The sequence below is a fragment of the Saccopteryx bilineata genome, chromosome 10, assembly GCF_036850765.1.
Source record: "Saccopteryx bilineata isolate mSacBil1 chromosome 10, mSacBil1_pri_phased_curated, whole genome shotgun sequence".
NCBI lineage: Eukaryota > Metazoa > Chordata > Mammalia > Chiroptera > Emballonuridae > Saccopteryx > Saccopteryx bilineata.
In genome coordinates this window covers 44,604,578-44,632,520 of record NC_089499.1, presented here as the reverse complement: position 1 = coordinate 44,632,520, position 27,943 = coordinate 44,604,578, and the positions used below count along the sequence as shown (strand labels likewise).

Sequence of the window (27,943 nt, the reverse complement as noted above, 5' to 3'; positions counted from 1 at the left end):
CGTGCCGGGTGGATCCTGGTCGGGCACATGCGGGAGTCTGACTGACTGTTTCTCCTCGTTTCCGGCTTCAGAAAAATACAGAAAAAACAAACAAACAAACAAAAAACTAGTAATGGAGTCACTCTTGCCTGAGAGCTTAGCACTACTCAGGAAAAAGCATTGCTGGGCAGGAGAAGCTGTCGGCCTGGAGTGATAAGCCCTGGCGTCAAGTTCGCGTCTTACCCGGCAGGCTGCGTCCTCGGTAGAGCGGGACAACATGTGCTGCACAGGGAATGCGTGAGGATGAGATGAAGGGCAGAGGCTAGGTACCCAGCGTGGGCCCTGGCACAGATGGGCAGTCAATACATGAAAACTTGTTTCAGAGTAGCTAGTCCTTTAGGACAAAGTGAAAGCAGAGGCAGCTGGTGCAGAGCTGAGGAGAGGACACCCAGGTGGGACGACTCTATGTTGATAACCACAGATAACTCCAACCAGATGTCTGAGCAGGGCAGGGAGCCTGGTGCGTCAGGAAGCCGGGGTCGAAATCCGGTTCTGTGGGGTCCCAGCTCCGGCCCTGTCCATCAACCTTTACTACTTTTCAGGATATTCCTTCCACCCTTTTCATCAGAAGGAGCATGAGGAAACCCATATGTGTTGATATATTTTTAAAGTCTACCTTGGAGTTCTTACAGGGCTCTTTGGCTGGATTTTCGGCAATAATAACAAGGTAAAATGTGAATAGTCACAGCAAGGACTTACGCAGCACATCCTCTGTCATGAGACGTTCTAAGCACTTAATATGTCTTACTGTACTTCTCACTACGATCCAAGGAGGTACCTACTAACATAAACGCCCATTTAAGAGGAAACGGGGTCTGACCAGGAGGTGGTACAGTGGATAGAGCATAAGACCGGGATGCAGAGGACCCAGGTTCAAACCCCCAAGGTCACTGGCTTGAGCGCAGGATCGCTGGTTTGAGAATGGGATCATAGACATGACCCCATGGTCGCTGGCTTGAGCCCAAGGTTGCTGGCTTGAGCACGGGGTCACTTGCTCTGGTGGAGCGCCCCCCCCCCCCCCGTCAAGGCACTTTTGAGAAAGCAATTAATAAACAACTAAGGTACCTCAATGAAGAATTGATGCTTCTCATCTTTCTCCCTTCCTGTCTGTCTGTCCCTCTCTCTTTCTCTTTCTCTGTCACAAAGAGAGAGAGAGAGAGAGAGAGAGAGAGAGAGAGAGAAAATGGGCACAGAGAAGTTAAATAACTACAGCCAAAGCCAAGTAGTAAACATGAAATAGGAACTTGGGCAGTATGGTTTAGGATGTGCTCTCTGTTGCCAAACTTTCCTGGGGAGGTGGGGTGACAGTCACTGCAAAGGAAACCTTTTCTAGACCTACTGATTCTGTCACTCAGTCCCAGTGTCCCCTGTCCCTGCCCCCTCAGCCCTGTGCCATGTGCTGGTGCTAGTTCATCTCTGTTCACTGGAGGTCCCAGAATGAACTGGAGGTGGGTCTCTGACCCAGCAAAGCCCTGCCATGGGCTCCCAGGTAAGCTGTGAGGTGGCCCAGATGAAGGACCTTGCCTAGTAGGGGACAGTTACTACTGGGTCATCCAATCCACCTGGTCCTGTCTGGGATTTGGCCTGAAGAATTTGGAGAAAAGGAAGCAAATGCAGTCTGCATGAGGGGGGTCTTCACCGCGCCCCCAGTCCCAACCACCAAAACCGCCGCCACTGGCCCGTTGCTGAAGCAGCCCGGGGCTGCCATTCGCGCCACCAGGGCTCTGGCACAGCTGACTCCTGTTTTCTAGCACACAGCCAAGGTCAGGCACACATCCTTCCACTTGGGAAACAACACCACTTTGGCCTCTTGCTAAACAGCATAAGCCCCTAGGGTTTAATATGAAGACTTTCTAATGGATTTATTGTGTTTACTTGACCTTTCTAAGTGTGAGCTCAGAAACAGGCCCAGAGGAGGATGGCGGAACCTTGTTTTTCTTAAGCTAAGCAAAACTGATGAGTAAACTGAATTCTTGGATGGAATTTGCCTGGTTTTCTCACCATAGTAGCTTTAGTTAAAAAGATCCAATTAGGCTCAAGACGACCTTCATATTTATGGGACAGCTGTGGAGGAGGAAAACTGCCTACTAAGAAGTGGTAAGTGAAGAGGTCTGCAAATACATGTTTTCGGCGTGGGAAGAGCCATGCTACAGAGTAACAGCCAGCAAAGTTGGGAACTACTGCTCTATTTTGACTTCTAGTTTCAAGACAAATGATTTCTTGTTTTAAGAAGCTTTTTAAAAAGTTAATGATCAGTGCGTGAATGAAAATCATTTCTAGTAAGCACTAATGTATCTGGATTTTAGATCAGTGGCTGCAAACTCCAATGCCTATGGGCCAGGTTCATCAAGCAACTAGCAAGGAGCAGGTGTAAGCAGTTGGCAAGGGAGGAGGGCGGGGCCTGTGGACACATGGGAGGGGCCGTCACTTGGCTCCAGCCTCAGCTCCAAGCTGGAATGTGGACCCAGTGGTACAGATTTCCTGCTCTTTCAAAATAAAAAAAAAAAAGGCCAGGAATCAAGATTTTTATGTGATATTAGGGTTATTTTAATTTAGTGTGGCCAAACAAAAATATTTCCAGGCCCAGACACTGTCACTTTTCTTGTGGAGTGAAGCTTGTCTACCACCTTTATGCCAAATCAGTACCTGCCACCTGGCCTAGAGGCAGGCCGTCCTCAGGAACTGCCTGAAACTTGGAACCAGCCACAGAGACTCAACTCCTCTGCATCCAGGCAGCTGCTCCCCATTCTTACGGGCCGTGGCCAACTCTAGCTATCATATCCATAACTACGTGTGAAAAACAAAACTCCACGACAACCCACTTTCTCTCTCTGAGGTCTCAGGGTGGACTCTGAGCATCCAGATTGGAAAGAACTCATACTCTATTGCTTTTCAACTTAATGTGGGCGAACAACAACTTATGTTTACAAAACATGTCTTTTCCAAAGACCTTCACAAACATCCTATTGCAGTGAGAGAAGCATTCCAAAAATACACTTAGGGATGTATGAGGCCCTCACAAACCTCTGTTTAATGGGGTAGAATACTTAGGAAGCAGAGAGAGCTGCTGATTTCAATTAGGTGCAACCGGAGGCATTACATTTTTTTGTGTGTTGGATTCAGCTCTGGTGGCACTCGCCCAAGCCCACGCCTCTTTCCTGCCTCCTCAGTCCGATCTGGGGATCTCAAATAACCACTTAGTACGTGCCAGCCCCTGTGTTCAGAATTTCTGACACGTCATCTCCCTTAATCCTCACTACACCCCCACGAGAGAGGTGCTACAGAGCCACGATCCCTTATCCAAAGCCCCGGGGCCAGACGGTTTTGGAATTCAGAGTTCTAGAGCTCAGTAACTCGGCTGCATATACGATATATATGTCACAACATCCTAGTGGTCTGCGGCAGCGCCTGCAATCAAACGCATTAATATTTCTAGGTGAAACCTATGAATATTCACACGGCGTGAAACAAGGGATGACTATAAATTGCCTCACATCAGCTTAGGGCGAGTCTGGTTGCCAAATGAGTTTGGCTCAAATTTAGGAATAAAGTTTTGGTGTCCAGAACACAGTCCTACACTAGACTCTTCACTTTACAGATATATGAGGCCCTGACAGGTTAAGTGACTTGTCTAGCTAGAGTAATACTAGAGATGGAATCAAGCCAGAAGTCTGTCTTCAGAGCCCACATCTATAACCACTCTGCTACATGGCGAAAGAGCACAGATTTCCGGGGGAAACGGCTGAATGTTCTACTCCCTGCACTGCCACTTTGGAGCTGTGGGATCTGGGCAAACTTCACACCGGAGGCCTGCAGCTTCTGTGGAGATCGTCAGAACTCTGCTCAAATACTCCAGCTCTCACCCGCCCCACACAGTGTCACTTGAAGTTAGGCGTGGCCATGAGACTTGCTTTGGCCAATGAAATGTCAGTGGAAGTGCCATGTGTCACTTAAGCTGGAAGTTTTAAGCGCCAGTATGTGCATTACTACCTTTTCCATTAGGGACTGCTCCTTCCGCCCTGGACCTGAACTGAGGACACAAATCTTGCATAATAGAGCCTTCAGCTGACCAGCAATAGGCATACAGCCAGGGCAAAAACAAACGTTTGTTTGTTTGAAGTTAGTGCCATCTGGGGCCTGTCTGTTACTGCAGCAAAACCTGGCCTATACTGATTGACACAGGTTCTTTCCCTATAAAATAAGTCGTGGGAAGAAGACTGAATGAAGTGGCACGTGTGAAGCTCCAGCACAGTGTCTGGCAACGGACATTAGTTAATTCCCTCTCCCATCCTCAGCCAGAATTAGATGGCTGTAAGGAATGGGAGTAATAGTTAAGTTGCTCTGTTTCAACCAGTAAAACTGCTCATTGCAGTCGTAGTGGAAATGATTGTCTAACATTCAGTTATTCATGTCCCGCATCTCACTCTGCTTTTGATAAAGAGGCTGGGGAGAAGTGGTGGGAGCTTGGGGACAGGATCCCAGACCTGAGGACTCCGGGTTTCTGATAAAATTGATAGCATCCACGAAACATCCCCAAAGGTGGGACTGCAAAAGGCCCACTTTGTCAGGAAGAGATCAGGAGAGCCAGGCAGCCTGCTGACAGCTGCTGAGCACAGAGCAGGCGCCGTTTACCTGGAGGGGCTGCCAGGCAGGGGCTGCTCCGGCAGACAGATGGAGGGAGTGAGGCTTTGGGGAGGAGATTCTAGGAGATGAAAATGTTCAGTTACCACAGGACTTGCATTAAGACTCCATTAACCAATGCTGATTAGGGAGCTATAAATAGCACCTGGGCTCTCACAGGCCATAAAACACAATTCCCCGCACCATTCCCAGCCTACAGCCTGCCCTGCTTAGTTGGGGCTCCAAATAAAATGCCAGGAAGACCACTTTGTGACCAGCTGCTGGGACAGGGATGGGACCGAGGCTGGACACAAGGGCAAAGGTGGGGAGGAGGGAGCTGAGGAAGAGGAGAGAGAAAGGGGAAAGGGGAGAGATCATTGATAAAAGTTACTGTGGAAGTCTAGAATCACATCAAGAGTCTGGTGGCCATACCAGCAGATTGCAGCCTGTACTGACTGCAAAAAAAATGGCAACCTCACCTATCTCCTACATGAACCAATGGCTGACAAACGAGGGTCACTGAGGCCAGGAAGTGGATCTGGCTGGCCTTGGTTAGAGATGAGAGGCAGAACACTTGAGTTTGAGTCCTGGTTCAGCCACTGAACAGTTAGGAGACTTTGGTGGGCTTCCCACCTTCTCTGGGACCTCTGGTCTTTTCCACTGTAAAGGAGGGGCCAAATGGGAAGGTCTTTAAGCTCTTGATGCACAGCTGGGTTCTACAATTAAATTCCTACCACTGTCAAGAAGAATGGAGAAAGCCACCACATGCTGAGTCACTTCTAAGGCACATAAAGTGAGCAAAGCAAGGCTCATGGCAGGATGTGAGGGCAATGCTGCTGTTGGTGTGTTCGCAGAAAATACTGAAGAAAACACAAGAATCTGCCCCTGGCTGGTTGGCTCAGTGGAGGAGTGTTGGCCCAATGTGCGGAAGTCCTGGGTTCGATTCCCTGTCAGGGTACACAAGAGAAGCAACCGTCTGCTTCTCCACCCCTCTCCTTCCCCCTTTTCTTTCTCTTCTCCCGCAGACAAGGCTCAAATGGTTCGAGTGAGTTGGCTCTGGATGCTGAGGATGGCTCCATGGCCTTGCCTCAGGTGCTAAAATAGCTCTGTTGCTGAGCAATTTTAGCAAAGATGGGCAAAGCATTGCCCGGTAGGGTATTGACGAGTGGATCCTGGTTGGGGCGCATGCAGGAGTCTGTCTCACTGACTCTCACTTAAAACAAACAAACAAACAAACAAACAAACAAAAACACAAGAATCTGACAGCATCTGTCCTCTCTGGAGAGGGTGGCTGGGAACAGGGGTGAACAGGAGACTTGTCATTGTCATGTTTTAATTTAGCCTTTTGCATATATTTAATATCAGTGAAATCTAGATTTAAAAAATACTGGACTTCAAAAGGCCCAAGTTTTAATGAATTAATAAATGACCCACTAGACCAGTGGAGTCAGGACTTTCTGCCTCATGTACTCCTTGAACTTCTGTCTCTTGAGACTGGTTATGCATTTTAAAGCCTCTGTGCCTTTGCACATACTATACCCAGCCCTAAAACGCCTTTCTCAACCTTTTCTATCTAGTAATATCTTTAAATCTCATCTCTAATATCCTTCCTTCTGGGAACACTTCCCTGATGCCACGGCTGCCCCAAACACCTGTTACTCTCTCCACTGCACTCCAACCTCACTCTCTATGGCCCTTTACTAGTGCTTATTTCATTGAGTGGTCATTATTTGTGTGGCTACCCCAGTAAACTAAGAGCAATTTGAGGTAGGGCCCAGGTGTGACTCTAGGTGTCTGCCAAGTCCGAGCACACAGTGCTGCTCAGCACAACACTCTGCATCCCTGAGGGATCTCACACACAGAGCATCCAATTCAGAGTAATCCTTTGTGGCTCACCTACTGAAAATCACATCTCTGCTTTCATTTGAATATGCTGGGAAAATAAAATTTCTTTTAAAAATTTATTCATTGATTTGAGAGGAAGGGAGGAAGGGAAGGAGGGAAGGAGGAGAGAGAAAGACAGAAACATCAATCTCTTCCTGCATGTGCCCTGACTGGGGATTAAACCTGCAACCTTTGTGTATCAGGATGAGGCTCTAACTAACAGAGCTATCTAGCCACGGCATGGGAAAATTAATTTTTAACTTTAGCCTGAGCTAAATACTATTCAGGAGGGCCACACCCACCCAGAAGCACATGTGGTGAGGGGCCTGCTCTACTGCTCTGCCTGACTGCAGATAATTGATTTTATGGATTATCCCCCACAAAGGTATTCTCTGGGCCTTCACCTCAGCTGCCTTCCTGCCTGACAGCTTGGGAATCCCATGGTAATGAGGCACCCTCAGGAATGAGCTGCCACGCAGGAGGTCTCAGCTTTGCAATTTAACTGGCTGTGTAACCTCAGCAAGACCCAGACCTTCGCTGGTCCTCATCCACAGCATCCTCCAGTTCCCTGGGGGAATGTGTTTGTTTGTTCCAGACACTGCCTCATTTCAGCTCCAGGGGTGGAGCGTGTGACGGGGCTGAGCCAATCAGCACATTCCAACCTAGTGGCCACAGTGATTGGTTCAGTGGTGGGTATGTGACCCAGGCAGAGCCAATCAGAATGCATTCTAAGACACCTGCTAGATGAGGATGATACAAGCATGCTGGCTCTTATTGGATAAGAAGCCCCAGGTCTCCCCACAGTCATTTTGGGACCTGAGGTGAAAGAAGAACCCATGGGTCCCCACCCAAAATGTGTGTGTCAAAGGGCCTTACATGTGGTGCTTTGTGGGATGGGAGATCTAGGAGTCAGTGTGGAATGAGTCTTTACTTAGATTTGTCATTTCATGTAGGTTGAGAGTATGGGAATCTAAAGCCCCGTAAGATACCCCTTAGGCCTCACTAGACACAAAGAAAAAAATATGCTGAGAAATATAAAGACAGAACCCAGATCTTGGCAATAGTGTTTGAACTCTGGATATAGGTGAGTCTGAAGCCAGATGTATCTCAGAACTAGTTAGTGATAAAAGCACATACATTCCCTTTACTAGGAAGTTTGGGTAAGATTTCCTGTTTCTTCCGAGAGAATACAAGTAATAAACCACCCCCACAGTGCTAGGATGTCTCTAGACCCTGAACTTGAATTCTTGAAGTATGGTCAGAAGTAATTTCTGATGGAGACACCCTATTGTGTGGAAGTCCAATGCAATCTATGAGTGACAACAGAGTCAGGGAATGTCCAGGTTAGAAGAGATCTCCAGAAATACCAGTCTATGAAAGTGCAACACAAGCACTTACTCAGAGCTGAAGTGCCTGGCTCAATGGCAATGTCGCCAGTCTAGGACAGAGTACAGACTAGAGCCCCTGGATTCTCCTTTCCAACATGGAGTCCCTTCAAGAGGTCCACCGCAGTTGTCTGGCTAAATCTTAGCATTTCTCTTTTTAAATCTCTCTCCCTGCTATGCAGCAGTTCTGCCACCAGGTGGCAATGTGGAGTCACCGCATGCGGTGTTGAATTGAGGTTAAGTGGCCATGGTGGATTCACTTTTAAGAAAAATGTATCTTTATTCATCTCAAAAGATAATTAACATATAAAACTATGATTAATTTAAAACTAACTTTGAAGATAAATCAAAGAATTATAATCGGGGTTATATACTCTGTCACTTTCCTGATTATTTGCCTCATTCTAACCCTGCCTATGAGGGAATGGAGAGAAGCCAGGCTTCAAAGTCATACTGGCTTGCCTGCCTGCCTTTGAAATGCAGCCCTGCCAGCTGTTTGTCTTTGGCAAGTTACTTCTCTGTGAGCTCAACTTATCCACCTGCACCAATGGGTTCACAGTTACTCTGTATAGGGCTGTGGAAGCAGTCTGTCACGGTTGCATCTTCGGGGGCTAGCATATAGTGGGTGTTCGATGCATCTCCTGTAAAGAAATGAATGTGGTACCTAGCAAAACGCTTGGTGTAGTATAGCAAGTACTCAATAAATGACACTTGTTACTAGAGGCAAAAGGGAATCAGGTCTACAATGGAATTATAGGCAATGGGCAGTGAGAAAGGTTTTGTAGAAAATGTGGGAACTCACTGGAGGCCAGAAATCAGTGTGTCCGTGGCTGCCCATGTGCTGACCACATAAGGCTGATGCTTTTCAGCCTCAGTGTCCAACATCCCCTCTCCACCACACACAACGGCACTGAAACCCTTCTAGAATTCTCTCTGCCTTGTAAGTTCTGCAGGAGAATTCCCCTGCTCCTTTCTCTGTAAGCTCCCTAGACTCAACCGTGAATAGGAGGCTAACCGGTCCCTGAACGCATGGTGAAGATTCTCCAGGAACTGGGTCTCCTCATTTAACACTGTTTCATGGGCTGGCTTTCCAGGCTCAGCGCCTCATTCTCTACAGCTGTGAAACCTGCCCCTGGTGTGGATGGTGCCCATATCCCCTCCAGAGGTGAGATCCTGGGAATACCCCTCCCCCTTGGAATGACAGGCCTTCCCAAGGGTATAGAATTCCTTTCACTTCAAACCTCTTCAACTCTAACGGAACAAATTATGTGATGCTTTATTTTTCCCAGCTTGAATGGGGAGAGCTAGCACCTCATAAAGTGACAGGGAAAATATTTGGCTGGTTTCATACACCGGGCCCACAAAGGCTCATTTGTGATGGCCAATCCTGCCCAGATCTGGGCAGCGAGATCTGCAGACACCAGTGCCCGCCTAACATGGGCCAGCTGTGCGCAGCCCATGAGGCCTGGAAGCCTCCCACCAGGCCATCTCCTCCCACACATTTCCAGAACCCAAGCTATCAAAAACAGCACCCATCATTGGCCCTGAAGAGGGGATTCTACTGGACATGACTGGGAGGCCCTCAAAGACTCTTCTGGGCCTGGCCAGCCGCAGCCACCCAGGAGATGTCTGTAAACATATCTGGGTCATAGTCTGGCCCCAGAAGGCTCCCCTCAAGGAATCCACCCACAAACTTCCTTCCTGCCAGACACAAGAGCATTGCAGCCTCCTTCCCTTTGCTCCTGCTGTTCCCCTGCCTGGAACACCACTCTGTGTCTTCTCCATCAAGCCCATTCCTAACCCTTCCCAGCCTGGCACAAGGTCCTCCTTGGCTCAATGCATCCATAATTCTGCACCTACAAGGACCTCACCTTTCCATGAGCTGGCAGCATTCACGGCCTGCTCCCCTCAATAGATAATCACACCCTTCTTGGGGGTGCCTTTTTAATTTAATGCTGAAATTATTTATTTCTTATATCTCACTTGAAACTTCAGGAAAGAGCTTTGTCAACATCAGTAAATTTTTCTGATAAATTACACTGGGGAACATTTTTTTTTTCATTTTCTGTTGCATGAGGTTTTAGAACTTTTTCTATATATTTCTGCATCGCTGATTCCAAATTTGAAATCCGTTTTTTGGTGCATGCTCTAGTTTTTATGCAATTTTAATTTCTTTTTGTTACAGTTAATGGCATGCATTGGTTTTTAAATTGGAGTTAAAGGGCAACGACTCTTGGATTGAACATAACCACAAGGCAATTAATGTTTTACAAACATCACTTTTACATAATTATAGTTGTTTTTAAATGTAAAAAATTATGATCTGATGAAAACACCCTCGTATTTTGTTTTAAGATTGAATCATGGCTTCTTTGAGTAGGCGTAAATGTCAGAATAGTCCGGACACCTTCTGTTATATATCTGGCTGTTACACACTTCAACGTCAAAGGCGCAATATTTCATCATTTGTGACACATGTATATATTGCCTATTTTCAAGTTCCCCTTGGCGATCAAGACAAGAATTGGGCTCCTCATATTGTGTGTCATAATTGTGAGGAAATGCTTCGTGACTGGACAAAAGGAAAATGCAAAGGAATGCCTTTTGGTATTCCCATGGTTTAGTGTGAACCTAAGGACCACAGCAGTGACTATTATTTCTGTCTGATCCATACAAAGGGCATCGGCAAGAAAAAACGGCATATGATCGCATATCCTAATATTCCTTCAGCAATATGACCTATCGCACACTCTGAGACACTCCCGGTTCCAGTTTTCAATGGTCTTATTTCTTCTAAGGGAGAAGAAAGTGAACATGGTGATCAAGTGTATTTTGATAAGATGCATGAGGAAATGGTTGTAGAATCTGAAGGGTCTTCTTCTGATGCCAAGCAGTCATTAACCCCTCAGCCGTTCAGCCAACCTGAATTGAATGACTAAGAGATTTGGGCCTATGAAAAAAAGCAGCTGAGTTATTAGCCTCCAGGTTTCAAGAAAAGAATGTACTTCACTGGTAAGCTAAAGTATCCCATTTCAGGAAGTGTGAACAAATTTTTGTGGACTTTTTTCCCCGAAGACAAATACTTTGTTTACTGTCCTGATATCAGTAGTCTTAGCCAGCTAGGTGTTACCACTTACAGTCCAACAGAATGGCAGCTCTTTCTTGGCAGCTCTAAACGGAGTCTGAAATGTGTTCTCCTACACAACGGTAATGTTTATGCAGCAGTTCCAATTGGTTATTCAACTCATCTACGAGAAGATTATAATGACATGAAAATTGTCCTTGATTTCTGAAGTATGAGGAACATAACTGGATCATTTCTGTGGATCTTAAAATGGTAAATTTCCTGCTAGGACAACAGAGAGGTTTCATGAAGTATCCTTGCTTTCTGTGTTTGTGGGACAGCCGAGCTTGGGAGAAACACTGGACACAGAAGGAGTGGCCAAAACGTGAAGCTCTGGAAGTAGGGATGCAAAATATTGTGAATGAACCTGTAGTTAATCGAGACAGGATCATTTTTTCCCCCACTTCACATCAAACTTGGCTTAATGAAGCAGTTTGTTCAGGCTTTGAATAGAGAAAGTGAATGCTTTCAACATATTATTTCTGCTTTTCCTGCCTTGTCTTTTGAGAAGATAAAAGCAGGTGTATTCGATGAACCTCAAATTCGAACCCTCATAAGTGATGAAGAATTTGCTAGGAAGATAAATAAGGAGGAGAAAGCAGCATGGCAGTCTTTTGTGGCAGTTACAAAGAACTTCCTTGGCAACAAAAAAGCAAAAAACTATGAACTTTTGATTCAAAAGATGCTGTTGGCTTTCCATGACATTGGATGTAACATGAGCGTTAAGATTCACTTCCTGAACAGTCACCTTGATAAGTTTCCCAAAAATCTTGGAGCTGTTAGTGATGAGCAGACTACTGCTGGAGCATCAAACGAGATTGTCCTCAACAAGTACACAAATGCAAGAGCTACAAACACAAATTTTTGCCTGAATAGAATTTAAATAAGTTTTGTACAATTTTATGATTTAAATAAGTGTTTTAATATGTTCTGTTTTGAAATTGTAGATAAATTCTGATGCAATCATATCCTTTAGTGTATTTATTGCATTATATAAATTATTATATTTTCACAAAGATGATGCCCAAGAAGACATTCTACTTCATTATGTTAAACTAAATGTTGAAAATTTTACAATAAGATGAAAACCTAAAATCTTGAATTGCAAAAAAACTGTAGCTTACAGAGAAAAACTAATGTCAGATTTGAGATCAGCAAACTCAAATTAGGTAAGAACAAGTGTTTTTGTGGATGCAACAAAAAATTTGTTCCCCAGTGTTATCTTTATAAGTATCAACCTACTTTTAGTTTGATCTCTTTGGGCGGGAACAACAAAAAAAATACATTATGCCCTCATCTTTTTTTTTAATTTAATTTTTTCCAGTTTTATTGATAATTAATTGACATATAACACTATGGAAGGTTAAGACATACCACAGTGATTTGACAGACGCTTATATTGTGAAATGATATCATGCTCTCATCTTAAACCAATCACCCTAAACATAATGGAATCTGTTTGTTTTTTAACACTGAAAACGATATTTTATTTAGTTACTTTTCTTTACAACTGAAACTCTGGGAATTCAAAGTTAACCTCCTTGTCCCTTAGCTTCTTATCCACACCAGCAAGTTTCAGCCTTGTGCTCCACATTGCTCTGCTGGCTGCCGTCCAGCTTCACGCAGACCCTCCTGCCCACAGTTTCACTGGGGAAGACCAAGTCCTTCAGGATGGTGTCATGCACGGCTGTCAGGGTGCGGCTCCTGGGACGCTTCTGCTTATTCTTTGTACGGCTTTTTCAAGTTGGCTTAGGCAGAAGTCTCTGCGCGATAAAGACAATGTGCTTCCTGCTGAACTTCTCCTCCAGCTCGTGTACCAGCCAGACCTGGAGTTTCTGAAAAAACTTCAGCTGAGGAACTGGAACAAAGATGCTAATAGCTTTCTGACTGCTACCAACTTCAATTTCCTTGGCCGCTGTGAGGCTCAGCTCCTGCCGCTGAGCCCTGAGGTCGGAGTTCATCTCAGCTCTAGCAGAGACTGGGAGATGCCAAGGCTAGAACCCGTCTGGCTTCTCACCGTTGGGCTTCACAGTCTTGGCGCTCGAACTGAAAATGAGCACTGGCCTAGGAAGAGCTGGAATCTGTTTTTTAAAGATTCAGAACTAAGCCCTGGGTGGTTGGCCCAGCGATAGAGCGTCAGCCCAGAGTGTGGAAGTCCCGGGTTCGATTCCTGGTCAGGGCACACAGGAGAGGCGACCATCTGCTTCTCCATCCCTCCCCCTCTGCTTTCTCTCTCTCTGTCTCTCTCTTCCCCTCCTGCAGCCAAGGCTCAGTTGGAGTAAGTTGGCCTCGGCCACTGAGGATGGCTCTATGGCCTTGCCTCAGGTACTAAAATAGCTCATTTGCCAAGCAATGGAGCAATACCCCCAGATGGGCAGAGCACTGCCCCATAGGGGGCTTGCCTGGTAGATCCTGGTTGGGGCGCATGCAGGAAATTATCTCTCTGCCTCCTTGCCTCTCATTAAAAAAAAAAAAAAAAAGATTTAGAACTAGAAAAGAAAATGCCACTTTTGGTACTGACTTTGTTCTGCTCGGCTCCTGTGGCAAGGGCTGTGTGCTCCTTTGCTGAATCAGACTGTTGTGCCTTAAGAGCTCTGCTTGCTGCCACCATTCTGTCCCTCTGTGTGTGTGAGGGGTACCTGCTGTGGGGCTGCCGTTGGTGTGCTTGCCTCTGGCCTCACCCACCCCTCGCTCTCATTTGCTGTTTTTACTTGGCAAAAGCAGTGGGAGGAAGATGACCAAACCGATGTAGCAGGGTGTAGATGAATAGCAAAGAGTATCTGAGATCTTTTCTAAACTTCAAAACAGGATTTGGGTTCCTTTCACGGCCCTACGTGAGTCTTTTCATTCATTCTCAAGATTGGGGTTGTGTGGGACTGAGGGTGCCAAGTAAGCTTGCTGTTTCTATGTTGATGAGCCCTCAGGGTCATGAGTAGGCTCTGCTGTGCACACACCAGCATCTGACCCAGCCTGGCTCCATAAGATCCAGAGGACTCCTCTTGGGCAGCATGTAATCAGGATGTGGCTCACCCTAGAGCCCTGTTATCAGCTCTCATTTTAGGATTAATTGTGTTGTGAACGGAGGGCCTCCTGGGCCTGCAAACTGAGCTGGCTCAGCGCCTGGCTGGGCCAGAGGGGCCGTGGCTCCAGGTCTCCTGAGGATGCAGATGCAAGGATGTGCTTGGAGGATGGGTGGGGATTTCTAAAGCCCTATCTCTGGTTCCTGTGAAGTAAGAGCTGTCAAACACCTTCACATGGCATACAGAATAGGCATGCTACTTAGGACCTATTTCTTTTCTTATAAGTTACCATGGCTGGTTTGGGGTGCAGTAAATCCTCTTTTAAGGTCTGGGCATAGAGGGGCTGAACAAAGAGTGGGCTGGGCATGGTGACTACACAGCCAGTTGGGATCCAGGGACAGAAGGGGAAAAAAAGGGCCCAGGAGGCCCCTGGAGTCCAGGTGGGAGGTGGAGGCAGAGGTGTAGCCTCTTACCCACAGGTGGGGTAGCCTGTCTGCCCTGAGCCTTGATGGGTCCTGCCAAGCAGTGTCCTCCTCCCTGGCAATGCTTTCCACAGGCAGCCACTTTGACCATGGGGCATCTCAAAGGTGCCACTTGGTACCTGGCCTCAGGTAATCTCACCCACACTTCAAGTTATCCTCACTCAAAATTCTTATACACACAAAGCTTTACCTCCTGCTGGCTCCCTCTCACCTCATCTCCCCAGCCTTGTTTCCTGCCATGCCGCATGTGTGCCACCTGCTCTTTCAGCTCCTAAATTGTACCAGACTCTTCACCTCAGGGCCTTTGCACATGCTGTTCCTGCTGCCTGGCATACCTTTTACTTCACTCCTGTCCCACAATAGATGCCTTGCTAGTTAATTCCTCCACTAAAGCTTAGAGCAGGGGTCCCCAAACTACGGCTCGCAGGCCGCCTGCGGCCCTCTGAGGCCATTTATCCAGCCCCTGCCACACTTCTGGAAGGGCACCTCTTTCATAGGTGGTCAGTGAGAGGAGCACATTGACCATCTCATTTGCCAAAAGCAGGCCCATAGTTCCCATTGAAATACTGGTCAGTTTGTTGATTTAAATTTACTTGTTTTTTATTTTATTTATTTATTTATTTATTTTTTGTTCTTTATTTTAAATATTGTATTTTTTCCCGTTTTGTTTTGTTATTTTTTACTTTAAAATAAGATATGTGCAGTGTGCATAGGGATTTGTTCATAGTTTTTTTTATAGTCCGGCCCTCCAATGGTCTGAGGGACAGTGAACTGGCCCCCTGTGTAAAAAGTTTGGGGACCCCTGGCTTAGAGGTTTCCTATTTACGTACCTCCCTAGTTTGCCACCCAGCACTACAGTGACCACAGGATAATTTCTGTAATTGGTGGTAACATGTCCCCTTGCTGAATGATAAGTTCCATGGGTGGGGTCCCTGGCTGCTTTGTTCACACTGCCTTATCTTTAGCACCTAGAACAGGGCCTGACATATAGTACACAGTCAGTAAAAGTTTACTCAGTGAATCAATCACTATATCCTTCACTCCAACTCTAACCGTGTCGAGCTGCCCCAAGACCCCAAGACCTCTCATCATTGATTTCTTTTTCTGCCTGGATATATCTTTCTTGCTTGAGCACATCCTGCTCTTTGATGAAGGAATGAATGAATCATTCAAACAAACAAAGCATTAGAATCTCGGGTAATCTGTATGAGAATCAGGAGCCCCGCACCACACAATTGGGAAGGCACTGAACGCGTGGCTGGAGCAGCATTCACAGAGGAAAGGGCCTTGAGTGGGAGGGCTGCCGGCAATAAAGCTCCATGAATTTACCAGCATCCCTCTGAAACGCTTTCGGGAAATCCTAGTCTCCAGTGAGCAAGGGCTGGCGAGTGGAAACGAGAAGTGCCGAACCTATTACAATTCATTTAAGATGGGCAGGCGTCCTCACCACATCTCGTAGGTACGTGCTGTCTGTCATTCAGCTTAAGGGGAGGGTAGTATTCTCTAGGTGGAAAGAACCTAAGTGTCCCACACTTCGGGAACACTGTGCAGGTGACAGTGAGAACTACCTGGTAGTGATCACTTCTGTGTGCCAGCACCATGCTGGGCAGTCTATGTCCATTATATTATTTAATCCTCAGGGGAGCCTTGACAGACAGACTTATCTCCATTTTACAAATGAGAAGACGGAAGCTCAGGGAGTGTGACTAACTTGGCCAAGTTTATAGAAGTAGCTGCGGCAGAGCTGGGCTGCGCCTCTGGCAGCTGGACTCTGAAGACTGCCCAGCTGCAGAGTGAGGTGCTGGGCAGGGCTCCTGCGAGCTCAAGATGAAATGCTGCCGTGGAAACAAGGTTTCCAGCCTCTGGTCCTGTCAGGCCGGAGCCTTCAGTCAGGCCTTCCCTCGCCTCCCGGCCCGGGTATCTACAGTGGTGAGGGAGGGGAAGGGAGGGGAAGGGCAGACCCTCCGGCCACTAGAGCATGCAGGGTCAGCCTGCTGAGGGTGTCCTCCAAGGGGACAGCAGTTGGGCTTGAAGGTTTCCCACCCCTCTCCACAGGGACTTCCTCCATGGCCAGCCTTGGGAGGTCTGCATGGCATGTTGTTGGGCCCGTGCTATTGACACACGACAGCTCACACCTGTCCTTCTGCACTTGCAGAGCTGCAGGTGTCATGAGAAGCCAGTCCTCTCCCTTTTTGAAGTTACATCCCCCTGCATGGTCACTATGGATCCCCACCACCAGAGGGGCAAATCCTTGGCTTGGGCCCTGGAAATGGAGTCTCTGCCCACTTTACAGGCCTCCTGGATGGGATTATGCAACAAGTTTCCCCGAGAACTACTGTGTGGTCAGCTCTCTGGGTACAGAGGGTACCCTTGCCTTCTTTCTCAGGACTCCAGGCAGACCTAACCCAGAGCTGCCAAGCCCTGGGACCCGGGGTGCCCCCTCTACAGGTTCTGCTCCCCTCATGCCCCTCCTCACCATGGCCTCACCTGATCAAGCCATTTTGGCGTGTCACTCTGAACATATGGAGGCCTTTGCTTTACATGGTTGAGCAGATGAGCCTTTACCCTCTGGGTGAGTCTGCTAGGGCTTCCATTTCCAAAGTGCCACGGACTGGGTGGCCTAAGCAACAGAAATTTATTGTCTCGCAGTTCTGCAGGCTAGAAATCTAAGATCCAGGTGTCAGCAGGGTTGGTTCCTTCCGAGACGGTGAGAGAACTTGTTCCATGCTCACCTAGCTCTGCACCGGAGTCCTTAGCTTGTAGGCACATCACCCTGATCTCTGCCTTCACATGCATTCTCCCAGAATCTGGGTCTCTGTGCCCAAACTTCCCCTTTTTATAAGGACACCAGTCATATTAGATTAGAGCCCACTCTAACGACTTCACCTTAACTTTTTACATTTTATTGCATTTATTTCCAAATAGAGTTACATTCTAGGGCACTGGAGGTTAGGACTTCAACATATAAATTTTAGAGGACACAATGCAACCCATAACACTCTGTTTAGTGTATGCAAGGAAAGCTGAGGGCTCCTAGGGAGGAAGAAGATGCAGCCCAGTGGTTGACTACTGTGTAGCTGGGTTGCCAGGACCCCCAAAGCACCCCTGGAGAGTCACAAAATAAAGACTGAGATGTGTGTGGAAGGCAGCACAGGGAGGCAGGGCCATGGGAGCCAAAGGAGACCACATGGCTGCCACTGACACAGACTTGTGGCTTTTGGGCCTGAGCAAGACCAGTCAAGACAATTGGGGCCCATGTCTAATGGCTGTGTAGTTTACAGTGGTCCCTGACAGATAGGATCCTCAGAAGAAGATAAACATAGATTATGCAAGACTTCAGCTAAGGTGGCTACAAGAAACCAGATAACCTCAGCACCAGTTCATTCTGATGCCACAGTCTCTTTTTCTTTTTCTTTTAGGTGAGAGGAGAGGAGACAGTGAAGTACACTTCCATGTGCACCTCGACCAGAATCCACCTGGCAACCCTTCTGGGCTCGATGCTCAAGTACTGAGCTATTTTTAGTGCATGAGGCTGCTGTTCTCGGACCAACTGAGCTACCCTCAGTGTCTGGGGCAACGCTCGAACCCGTAGAGCCCTGGCTCTGGGAGGAGAAGAGGGAGAGAAGGAGGAAAGGGGCAGAAAGAGAAGCAGATGGTCACTTCTCCTATGTGCCCTCACTGGGAATTTAACCCAGGATATCCATACACCGGGCTGACACTCTATCCACTGAGCCACCGGCCATGGCTTCTTGTTCCTAATTAAATCTGAGTTCACAATTCAATACCTTCCCAACAAGACTAATAACCAAGTTCACTCAATATAAATTCTCTCTAAGGAAGGGTCCCTCAATCCTGAGATTCTGCAAGGCGTTAGCCAAAGCTTTGGTCCCACCTTTCCAGGCCCTACAACTTTAAAATATACATGTTATTTTAATTAACTAAAGAAACCGTTTCTGGAAAATCCATTGGCATTTGGTATCAGCAACCTTAAAAATAGTTCCTATTCCCTGACCCGTTTATTTTACTAACGATGACCACACTGAGATAAGGAAAAAGCACAGCAGGTCTAAGTGAAAGCGTTCACTGCAATGTTATTTATAAAAGGAAAAAAGTCAGAAACAACCTACATGTATAAAATAGAGGCTGGTTAATTAGATTATGACATAACAAAATGGTGACATATTGTTTAGTTATTAAAAATTGTATTATCCCACCACCACCACCACCACTACTTATCAGTGTCCTGGAAGTACTGGCCGAACAATAAGATAAGAGAAAGAAGGCAAAATTGTTATTATGTGCAGATGATATGATTGCATATTTAGGACACCCAAGAGAATCAAAAGAGAATCTACCAGAGAAATAAAAATGCACTGAGGTAGAAAATTACTGGTAATCAAAGGTCAGCAGCTTCCCTCTAGACATATAACAAGTTAGGAAATATAATGGAAGATAGAATTCCTCCCATAATAATAGAAAAAATGACTATATGTCTACTAATAATTTTGACAAGATACATGTAAGAGTAAAAATTCAAATCACACTAAAGACATAGCAGAAAACTTGAATAATGCAAAGACATATTTTATGCTTGGATTGGGGAGTACTCAATGATTCAGAAATGTCAATAACCCCCTAAAATAATCTATATAGGTGACATGATCTGAATTAAAGTATCAAGAGGGTTTTGGGGCACCTTACCAAGATGATTAACTAAAGTTTACCTGGAAAAGTAAACACAAAGAAGAAATGGAAAAATACTAAGAATAAGGACGCGGTGAAGGTCTAAACCAGTGGTCCCCAACCCCCGGGCCGCGGACCGGTACTGGTCCGTGGGCCATTTGGTACCAGTCCGCAGAGAAAGAATAAATAACTTGCATTATTTCCGTTTTATTTATATTTAAGTCTGAACGATGTTTTATTTTTTAAAAATGACCAGATTCCCTCTGTTACAACCGTCTAAGACTCACTCTTGACGCTTGTCTTGGTTATGTGATACATTTATCTGTCCCACCCTAAAGGCCGGTCCGTGAAAATATTTTCTGACATGAAACCGGTCTGTGGCCCAAAAAAGGTTGGGGACCACTGGTCTAGACCAGTGGTCAGCAAACTCATTAGTCAACAGAGCCAAATAGCAACAGTACAACGATAGAAATTTCTTTTGACAGCCAAACTTTTTAAACTTAAACTATATAGGTAGGTACATTCCTTATCGAGGTAGCGCCCGCACGTGGTCTTTTGTGGAAGAGCCACACTCGAGGGACCAAAGAGCCGCATGTGGCTCACCAGCCACAGTTTGCCGGCCAGGGGTCTAGACAGATGCATCAAAGAAAGGCTGCATTTCTCTAAGAATCAGCTACTTGATAAGAAAATGGTCTGGGGAAGAAGAAAGGGCATAGATTTGAGAACTGGACAGATCAGGACTATCTCCCAGCGTGTGTAGCCCTAAGACGCCTGTGCTATCTGCCAAGAGCCTGTTTTTATTTCGTGTGACTCTTGTAAGAATTAAATAAGGTAATGTATGTAAGTGCTCAGAATGGGGTCTCAAATATAGATGCTCATTAGAAGGTCACTGTTATGATCAATAGTTATTTTTTATTTTAAAATGATTTTAACTACTGATTATTACTACAGTGCCACCTAATCAGACACCCACTGGCCTTCTGTCTTGTGGTACCAGCTACATCCCAGCTCTCCAAATGTAACTACCTACAGATCTCTGAGCCCACCCCTCCTCATTTAAGAGAGGGAAGCCAGTCTCTTCCATGGGAGACAAGCATAAAGTCAACGTGAGGAGGCTTTAGGAACTATTCCAAAGAAAGGATCAAAACTGTGGGAAATGTGTGTCTGGGGAGAGAAATATGGGCAGCCTCAATAACGTGGCCTCTGTTATTTGAAAGCCCGCGGCAGAATTATTGTGGCTCTTCCCATTCTCAGGGTGGGTCAGAGCAGGGACAATGGTTAAGATGGTGAAATAAACATGGTGGGTCCAAGGGCCAACAAAGGCCTGGCCTGACAGAAGAGATGGTGTGTGTTAGGGCAGAGAGACATGAGGCCACCTGGGGGTTGGAAGCAGGTGGTAGAGAGCCCCCCTGCAGGCCAGGTGGCCTGGCCTGGTTCCAGCCACTAACACAGATGATCAAGAAAGGAGGAAACAAAAAGGAGTGGTGCCTCAGGGTGATAAATCTGGAAGCCATGTACCAAAGACACCAGGTTGAGGTTAGGGCACCCAGAGGGAGGAAGGTCAGCCAGGACGCAGGATCAGCTGACCAGGAGAGAGGGAAGAAGATGTGGGCCTATTTCAACCCTGGGCACTCCAGGCACAAGGCTCTGAACTACAAATTTTCCAAGGGCCTTAAAAAAATGTTTGAGACCTGAGGTGAATTTATTGATTCAAACACTACTGAAAAAAATTTGCAGAATGAATACATGTTTGATTAACTATATACCAAAAATAAAAAAGCATTATGTCAAGAAGTCAACTGCAGCTTAACACAACTTGACTCACAGTTATACCTTTATAATGTTCAATGTAGAATGCTGTATATTGTAACACACTTGTGTAAGCAGCACAAGCTAAAAAAGAGATGATATAGAGTACAGAATTAGAAACCCAAATGGTCTCCATACTCTAGGAAATTTGGCATTGTGCAAAAAGATGGAAGCCATCAGGTTCCTATAAAGTCCTCTTTTAAGGCTTTGGAAATACATCCAGGTGGCGAGACAGGGAGAGTAGGTCTTGCAGTATATTCAGTGAAGGAGTCACAAACTCCCTGAGACTAGACTGTGTGAGCTGGCTGCTCAGTGAACTCAAGCTAACAGAGACTGCATTAAAAGAAGTAGGACGTCCAGATTAAAGGAGGTGAGGTCCCACTATCACCTATGTTAGAGAGGACCTCACTGTCCATCATCCAATCTGTCTCCTTTATTCATTAATATCACTTGCTATCAGCCTATTTAACTGCTTCTACCTGTAGCCCTCGGTAGTTGTCACATCCCAGGTTTGGCTCCTCTTCTGGACAGAAGCTTATAAGCTTCTGGCTGAGGCAGAAGGTGCCCTTAGTTCTTCTGTCTTGGCTATTATTTCTACCCCCTCTATGGTCTTTTTCTGGCTTCCTAAATCCAGCCCTGGACTCAGCCTAGACTAGCTCAAAGGGACCTCCTGGTTGCCCACCAATTTTTACCCAAGATTTCTAATAATGCCACATCTGGTCCCTGGTCCTTTTTCATTTGGAGAGAGTCTCTCTGCCCACAGTGCCAGCTCCACCCTGGTTAACTCCACCTGTCCTCAACCCCATACATTCCTCCGTGGCTGCACTTTCCATCTCAGAGAACACAGGGGATGCAGAGGAGGCCCAGTCTCTTAGGCAGAAAGCACTGAGGCAGATTACCTAAAATGTTTCAGGGGACAAGGCACAAAGGGTCCCAAACGTTTCTCAGGAAATCTGGGCAGGCACACGCCCCCCACTCATTCCTCTCACTCACTGAGAAAAGTAGAAATGCTTGCGGCCTTGCAGACAACAGCGCCAGGTGACATGAGGATTTATATGAGTTTTGACAACATCAAGTCCCAGCAAAGTCCCCGGGGGAGTGGGGAAGGGAGCAGGTGGGGGAGCAAGGAATGAATAAGTCTGTTCTGAGCCCCAGGACAGCCGCTTCCATTATGCATTTGTGTTTATCCCTGTAACCAAGGCGCTCCAGGCAGAGGCCCAAACAATACAGAGGACACAGCTGTTGAGGAGCTTACAGTCTCAAATTTTCCGCCTCAGAGTAGCCCGGAAATCCCTTCCTGAACATGCCCTCTGCAGACTCGAGGACTGCAAGAGCAACCCTCTCCGGGGGCGCTGTGGGGGATGCGACATCACCTTCACACCTGGCACCGGGCATACTTCCGTGCCAAGGCCCCTGTGCCTCTCTGATTTGCTCTCCCTTCTCCCCAGTGCTGGGCTAGAGGTGCAGGACCGACCAGGCTCACGGTGGAAGGATGGGCATGGCTGCAGAGGAGCCGGGGGAGGAAGAGAAGGGTAGACATGGGCTGCAACCACAGCGGGGTCTGCTGTGCTCCAGCTGGCCCAAAAGCAAGGCTGCCGCAAATACGGTTCTGGAAATAGAGGGAGCATGCCCAGCTACCACGAACTGAAGGGAACCCGGCCAAAGGGGTAGCTTCTGTTAAGCATGGGCTGTGTGCCGGGCACCTGGCAGACTTTATACAGACACCACCAAACTAGAAGAGGAAACTGAGGCCTAGAACACGGCAGAGACTTGTCCAAGGTCACATGGGAGGTTTATGTGGTATCAGGGGAGGGGACCATTTACCAAGAGTTCAGCAAGGCATGGCTCAGGTTCCGGGAGGTCTAGGGAGTAGACACATGGCTCTTCATACCCGGCTGGTAAGGAGGACCCCTGGCTCCCCACCTGAGTCTCTTGTAGAGGTTGAGATGCTCATAAAAATATATGTGTGTCTGGCTGATAAATATACGTGTGGGAGGAGGGGCAGGAGAGCGCAGCCGGGCCCTGGCAGCTGGCACACAGCCCTCCTCCAGCAGTGCACAGTGGTAAGGTGGCTCTGCAGAGCTGGAAGTTTCCCCAGCTGTGACTAATCCACTGTGGGCCTTGAGCCCAGCTTAACCTCTCTGTTCCCTGTCACCTAAGAGCAAATGTTCTGATGAATTAAATTTCACCTCAGTCAGTATAGCAGAATAAGCATGTTTTTGGAATGAGACAGACCTGATTTTGGATCCTGACTCTGCCAATTATTAGCTGGGTGACCTTGGACAAGTGAAGTGACCTCTCTGAGCCCCATGACCTCATCCCACAAAGTAGAAAAGTACCATCTCTCAGCAGATGTGTCAGGAAGATTTACAGAGAGTAAAGTGCCTACCACAGTACATGGCATTACTACACATTCTATGATCGCCGTTGTTATCATAAAGTCCGGCTGGCATTTTTAGTCTCAAGTTCCAAGAAGCCTTGATTTCTTTCTATAGACTCTATTATGAAAGGAAGAGCTTCATCTCCCTGTGTGATCTCTGAAAATGTTCCCATATCACTGGGGCTGTCCAACCTCCCACCTCCCACCTCCTTGTCCCCTCCCTGAGTGGAGGTCCTGGCACCTTTTATCTCCAGGTAGGTCAGGCCAGGCACCACCACCACTGCCCTGCCCAGAGCCCATCACTGAAGCCTGCCCTGCGGGATGGCAGCCACAGCATGGCCCGCAGCCCTCTCTGGGCAAGGCCGAGGAAGAAAGGCAGAGGGAAAAGTGCCTAGTCCAAGCATCAATCAATCAGACTAGCCTGGAAAGAGCTGTGTGATCTTGGACAAATTACTTTACCTCCTTGAGCATCTTAAAATAGGGGGTGCAGCCCCTCTGCAGTGGAGCACAGCGGAAGAAGTCGCTATAACAGAGCAGGTGCCCTGACAAACAGGAGGGCTCCTTCCTGTGGAGGCATTGCCTCATCTTTCTCTGCCTTGGGATCGTTCCAGGCTGCTCACTCAGCCTCAGTTTCCCTCCCTGCTTTCTTTGTTCCAGGGCTGATAGTTGGAAGGTTTCAGCTGCAGTCGGCCAGCTGGTGAGGCTCTTGGATGTGCCGTGACCACCACCCCCCATCCCAGCAGGAGACTGAGTCCCATGTCAGTTGCTCCTCCCGAGGTCCAGCTCCTGAGGCAGGACCGGGTCAGGGGCCAGCTGCCCCGAGTTGATCGGGCAGAACCTGGCTATGTCCCAGTCTTAAGCTTCGCTCCCCGTGCACAGGGGCACACAGAGCTACTAGTTCCTTCTTCAGTGATGAAGGCCTTAAGTGTAGCAAGTTCTAGTCAATAATTCATGATGGTCGAGGGTTAAGAATGGGATATGCGGTGAGTAGAGGAGAAAGAGCTTTGGTTGAGAGTTAAGTTGATTTCACCCTGGAAGTCGTGCTTGCTAATCATGCTAATAATGATACCATCTCCTATTTATCAAGTCCTGTTTTGTGCCACTTACTCTCCACATTACTTCTAGTCCATAAACAATGCTGTGAACCAAGGGAGGGTTTCCCTCTCATCTTGCAGCAGAGAAAGCTGGAGCGCAAAGAGGTGAGATAACTTGTGTCCCAGATGCTGGTAAAGGAGACTGAGATTTGAACCCAGCTCAGCGAGACTCGAAGCCAACCCAGGGCTTCCCATTCCCATGCTGCCGACTCTGGGTTCACAGCCCCTTCCCGAGTCTGCTGGCTGCTGTGGGGGACACTCTGCCGACGGCTAAGAAGAGCGGCTGCGGGGCTGGGCCAGCTCTGGTTTCGGCAGGTTCTGCTGGACAGAGATGATATATGTGAAAGAGCTCTGACTCCTTATCTGCTTTAAAAAAAGTTCTCAGTTCCCAGAAAAAAAGGAAGTCACCCTGCTGTCACCATCTCTGCAGATTTCTGCCTGTGTTCCTCACCATTTAGCATGGACCTGGGCCCCTGGTACCACCTGCAGTGAGACTACCAGTGGGGCTTGTCCAGAGCAAAGCCAGCCATGTTCCTGCTCTACTTAATTAGGCCATCTGTCAGCGGTAAGAGGTGGTGACAGGAAGATTAGAGAAGCAGGAGCTGGAGTCTCCACTGGAGCCCCAGAGCTGTCACTAGCACGTGATGGCAAGCTGGCACCCCCTTTAACCTCTCTGAACCCCAGGTTTCTCACTTGCCAGATGGAGATCAGTACTGTCAAAAATAATACAAAGTGAACCTAAGTGTTGAAAAGCACTTAAACTAAGGCATTATGTTTGTTGAGACAGTAATTTCTATGCTTAGTAACAACTCATGCTTACGGTATCATACTCCCTGCCGTTCATTATTAAAGGCTTTATGCGTACTATCTCACATAATCTCCACAACAGCCCTTACCAGGTGGTTATGGTGTCTAATCCCCATTCTAGAAGGAGAAAATGTGGCTTAGTTTCTAAGTATTACAGGGCCCAACAGCTTGGTCCTGAGACCTCTTCTCTTCAGTAACTACATTCATTCGCCTGGGGATTTCACACTGCGTCATGGTTATAACAGCCCTGTGTGTGGCAGCACCTCCTCTTCAATGCCCAATGGCCACGTCAGCCTTCACATGTTCAAAGTCAAGTTCTTATCACCATCAGTCTTGCCCACCTTGGTTAATGGCCCTTCCATCCTTTCAGTTGTTGGGCCCCAAACCTGGAGATCATCATTGACTCACGGACTCTTCCCTGTCTCTTATCTCCCACAGCAAACCCTGTTGGTACCACTTTTGGAATATATCCGGCATCCAGCTACTTCGCATCACCCTGGTTTGACTGCTACCATCCTGATCCAAACCACCAGCATTCAAATAGCCTCCTAACTGGCCTCCCAGTCCCTACAATTTATCCTCGGGTCCTTACAATTTATTCCCAAGACCAAGTTAAAGTGATCCTGCTAAAACCCTAGGCAAATCATGGCGCTCCTCTTCCCAGAAGTCTGTAGCGACTCTCCATCTCACTCGGAGAGAAGGCCAGACGTCCTCTTTGATCTGCCTACCCTGACGCCTGGTTTCTCGGTGGCTTTGTCCCTGCTCCTCTTCCCCAGCCCGCTGGCTCCAGCACATGCGCCTTAGGGCCTCTGCACTTGCTGTCACTTCTGCTTGGATAACCCTTTCCAGATAGATCCACGTGGCTCATTCCCTCTCCTCTTCCAAGTTGTTTGCTCACATGTCACTTTCTCAACAAGGCCCTCCTCAACCACCTTAGTTAAGACGGCAAATTCCAGTTCCTCCAGCTCACTGTAGCCCCTTCAGTACTTTCTTTTTCTCCACAGCACTTATCATTAGCTAACATTTTACTATTTGTTTATTGACTAATTATCTACCTCCATCTACTAAAATATAAGCTTCATAAGGACAGGCATTTTTGTCTGTTTTGTCCCTGCGATGTATCCCCAGTCTATGTAATAGTGCTTGGTACACAGTAGGTGCTTAATTAAAATGTGCAGAGTAGCCTGACCAGGTGGTGGCGCAGTGGATAGAGCGTCGGACTGGGATGCGGAAGGACCCAGGTTCGAGACTCCGAGGTCACCAGCTTGAGCATAGGCTCATCTGGCTTGAGCAAAAAGCTCACCAGCTTGGACCCAAGGCCGCTGGCTTGAGCAAGGGGTTACTTGGTCTGCTGAAAGCCCACGGTCAAGGCACATATGAGAAAGAAATCAATGAACAACTAAGGTGTCACAATGAAAAATTGATGATTGATGCTTCTCATCTCTCTCCGTTCCTGTCTGTCTGTCCCTATCTATCCCTCTCTCTGACTCTGTAAAAAATTAAAAAAAAAAAACACAACAATGTGCAGAGTAAATGAATTTAAAAAATTGCCCAGAGTTCTATGGTGGTAGAGTTGGGGTTTAAATTCTGTGCTGACCTTAATGTGTATTTCCAACTGGGAGGCAGGGGAGGGAGAAAAACAGGGAAAGAGGGAGAGAAGGAAGGAGGGAGAGAAGGAAGAAGGGAGATGGAGGGAGGGGGGGGGAGAGAGAGAGAGAGAGAGAGAGAGAACTGAACGAGAACTGTTCTGCTCAGTATTTCCTTACATTTATAAACAATCTGGGAGAGGGAACAGTAGCAGAAAACAAGGGGTAGGTAGCCAGCATCATCCAAGACTATCCTCACCAGCTGCTTTAAGAAAGCAAAATAAAAAAAGAAAAAGAAAAAGAAAAAAAGCAATTCCAAAGGAGGCTCCACAGTGACTTTCTTAAGGTCACCAGCTTATTAGGGACAGAGCTGTCAACACCCACAAATTCTAGAAAGATTTCTATGAAATCTCAGAAAATTGGTTTTTCAAAGATAACTGGCTTTTGACAAATTCCCCAAAGAATAAGGTAAGGGCTTCTGTCCAAATGCGTCCATCATCTCATCTGGCTCCTGACCCCAAGGCTGCTGGCAGACTCAGGTTTGTGAAAGCCTGTGACAGAAGAATTCACTGCAGGAGAGGAAGATGATAGTCCGGGTGGGTAGAAACACCGTATCTGGTCCTGTCCTCACCTCCCCCACGCCCTCTCCCAGGCACTCTCACACCGCCAGCCTGTGCTCAAGCTGTCCCCAGGGCCAGCCTTTGCTCGAGTCTCTACCTACTTGGCAGAGGTCCCTTCCTCTGCAGGACTCTCCTTTACCTGATATTGGTGCCCTGTGTGCTCTCTGTCCCTTTTCTGGTCCATGGGAACCTGCGGTCCTTACTGGATTCTTCTATTCCTGCTGGATGTACAAGCTGGGCCGTGTAAGCCCATATTTGCAGCCACAAAGCACAGCCCAGGTCTGGCTGCGGAGAGAGGTGAAGAAGGCTCAGCCAGTGTTTGGACAGATAAATACTGACCTGCTGGATGAGGACAAGGATTCCTCACACAATCCCCTTCCTTGAGGACTAGAGCCTCTAGCTGGGGTTAG

General features: G+C 47.2%; 1 protein-coding gene and 1 pseudogene across 1 annotated transcript in view; both read right to left on the bottom strand.

The window, feature by feature from the left end:
* SPSB4 (splA/ryanodine receptor domain and SOCS box containing 4) overlaps positions 1–27,943 on the bottom strand; it is an 82,729-nt gene that overhangs the window by 14,719 nt on the left and 40,067 nt on the right. The window lies entirely within an intron of this gene.
* Positions 12,557–14,794, bottom strand: LOC136314542 (small ribosomal subunit protein eS7-like; annotated as a pseudogene).